Raw genomic sequence first — 3438 nt, 5'->3', positions numbered from 1 at the left:
ACCACTGCCTTGGGTGGAGGCTGCCTCATCTTTGGGGAAGACAGCTGAAATATTCTCCTCTCTTCCCTTCCTTCGTCCCATTTCCACGTTGCAGCCAGAGAGCTCTTTCTAAAACACATCACCTCCTGATTTGGTTATTTGTTATTATAAGGACAGTGTCTCAGGGAGGTGGTGGGGGGCAGCAGCTGGCACTGGAACACGACGGAAACGAGTGCTATCCAGCTTTTCTTGTGGTTTTATTAGCTCTTGCTATTTCCTTCCCAGGAATGCTAGTGTCTGACCGCAAAAGGCTGGGCAGACTGGACATATTCTGTGATCACCACTCACTTGAGGACAGCTGGAATAGGAAGAATCACATGGCCACATGGCTCACCCTGGGCACGCACACAACCTCACAAGTTGGATATGGCTGCCTTTAACTTCAGCTCATGCTGCCCGTGTCATGGATTCTGATACAGTTTGGACTACTGCTGTGAGAGGAAGGAATTTTTAAAGCCTCTGGCTCTGTTTTTATCTACATGTTACTGGTGTCTATGCTCCCAGAGATCAGGCATTTTTACAGAAATTTTATTCTGCTTCCTGGTCAGAAGCAGTCATTGCTAGGGCAGTCAATTCTGGAAGCATAGAGCCATGATCACTCCTCCTGCTGAGATGTTGCTCTGTGGATGTTCTGGAGCTGCTTTAGGTAACTGCAAACTGCCCACTTTTTATTTATCTTCATATCTTTTGTTCCCCTAACCCTCCACTCCCCCCACAAGTGAGGGTAAGAGGTAGGGGCTGGTTTTCTCTGCTCCCGGTGTGGAAAATATGCACTGGAACGATTCCCAGGCCCATCTCCACCGCCATCTGCATGGGCTAAAGCAAACCACTCACCCAAGTCCAGGCCGCCATGTCCTCGGCTTCAAAATGTGGCCAATCATACTGGCCCTAAGCTGACAGTAGTGGTAAAAGAAATACTGTGGAAGCATTCTGAAATCATTAAAGGTGCACATAAATGTAAAGGGGAACTCATTAGAGAAAACCATTTTTTTTTTTTTTTTTGCCAGTAAAGTAATTTTAGAAGAGGATGTTTTTGGCCTTGGAGCATTATCCTAAACTGAAACAAAACAACCCATGGGGGCCTCCCTGGTGGCGCAGTGATTGCGAGTCCGCCTGCCAATGCAGGGGACACGGGTTCGTGCCCCGGTCCGGGAGGATCCCCCATGCCGCGGAGCGGCTGGGCCTGTGAGCCATGGCCGCTGAGCCTGCGTGTCCGGAGCCTGTGCTCCGCAACGGGAGAGGCCACAACAGTGAGAGGCCCGCATACCGCAAGAAAAACCAAACCAAAACAAAAAACAAAACAAAGAAAAACAACCCTTGAAGTGAGTCTTATTTACACCATCTTGGTTCCAAGGAAACAAAACGGCAAGTGTTACAAGGTCACTGACACCCCCTCACACTTAAGTCCTACTACAAAGTCAGAAAGAATTTTTTAAAAAGGCACAGGGGTCCAGGTAGAAATATGTGACCAAAACACAAAACTGGCAGTGGTCTCCTCACTGTGAGAAGATAATAATGCGAGCAGAAAGTTCTTCTCCAAATCCACCTTGCAATGATGGACTGAAAATGGACCATTCACACTATCAACTAGGGATTTAAAAAAGAAAGAAAAAAACAACACCTGCAACCTCTGGCTCACAGTGCCAATGAACTGCAGCCATGCCTGTCTGCCCAACCCAGAGAGGACTTTGAAAACATCACGGTCAGCCAAGACTGCTTATCTCTTCCAGCTCCTATTTTCGCTGGAAGAAGGTGTGGGAAGTAAAGGATTGAGCAAGAGAATTAAGAGAGAAATAGGTCAGTTTCGAAAAAAAACCAGCTCTTGTGTCATCGGTGTTTCAGGTAAAAAGTCCACTTTCACCTCGGTGTTAAATCAGTGCTTCATGTTTGCAACTTGGTTAATGGCTGCTGGTGGTCAAAAACATTGGTTTTCATTTGCTCCTCTGCTGGCGCAGAAAAATGTCTGGTCTCCATTTAGGATAAACATAGTGAGTTGTCTCTTTTTCCGACATTACCTTCTCTGACACCACCTGGGTGTCCTGCGATGCAATCCTATCCTGATACTTAAGTTAGTGCAAGATTCCACAGGTCTAAGTGCTCAGTCCCACAAGACTGCCCCCACTTTAGATGCCAGTCTCAAGTCCCAGTTACTCAGATTACCCACACTTTTGTTCAACTTAATTACAAATTCAGGGGCTCCCACAACCCCCTCCTCAAGGTTGATAATTCACTAGAATGACTCACAGAACTCAGGAAAACACTTTAGGTTTACAGGTTTATTGTAAAGGATACAACTCTGCACGAGTCAAACGGAAGAGATGCACAGGGAAAGGTATTTGGTGGTGTGTGTGGGGAGGGTGAGTAGTGGGTGTGGAGCTTTCATGCGCCGTCTGAGTACGCCACCCTCCCAGAACCTCGATATGTTCGCTCACCTGGAAGCTCCCACACTCTGTCATTTAGGGGTGTTTCTGGAAGTTTCATTACATAGGCATCATTGATTAAATCACAGGCCACTGGAGACTGAAAATCTCTAGCCCTTCCCCCGTCCTCAGAGGTCAGGGGGTAGACTGAAAGTTCTAACCCTCTAGTCACCTGGCTGGTCCCTCTGGCAACCAGTCCTCATCCTGAAGCTCCCTAGGGGCCCATCCAGAGTCACCCCATTAGCATAAAGCCAGGTAGGGCTGAAAGGGGCTCATCATGAGTAACAAAAGACGTTCCTGCCAGGAAATTCCAAGGGTTTTAGGAGCCCTGTGCCAGAAACTGAGGGCAAAGACCAAATATATATGTATTTCTTATTATACCACTCATAGACACCCACTGCATGAGAATAGTCTTACAGGAGGGCTAATTCTTATTCAAACTAGCTGCAATTTGAAACAGTGCCAAGCAGTCCACTTAGAAGGCCAAGCTCACCTGCAAGGGCCAAATAGAGCAGGCAGTCATTTAAGCCACGGATGTCCCGAGTTAATGACTTAGAGAAGTTACTTCTTAAGGGACCCCTTCTCTGACCAGGCCCTTCACAATGTGTTCTTTTAGTTCTCTATTCCTTGTTTTCACAGCACTTAGCACACACAGCTTCGTGTAATTGTTCGATTAAGGTTTACTTCTCTCCCACTAAAGTATAAGCTCTATACTTTAGAGACATATACATGTATATGTATATACATGTATATGTCTCTTTAGAGAGACATATAAAGAGAGACGTATACATATGTCTCATGCTCATCATTGTATCCCCAGGGCTTAGTAGGCAGAAGCTGCTAGTAAATATTAAATGAACATTAAAAGAATTAAAATTAGAACCCCCTCCCCCCCCTTGCTTGGAGCAAAGACCAGAACAACTTCCTATAGTGACCACAGTATCTTATCTTCAAATCACCTAATTCCACATGACATGCA

This window comes from Phocoena phocoena, chromosome 1 (genome assembly GCF_963924675.1).
Source record: "Phocoena phocoena chromosome 1, mPhoPho1.1, whole genome shotgun sequence".
Taxonomy (NCBI): Eukaryota; Metazoa; Chordata; class Mammalia; order Artiodactyla; family Phocoenidae; genus Phocoena; species Phocoena phocoena.
Note: the sequence above shows the minus strand (reverse complement) of the source record.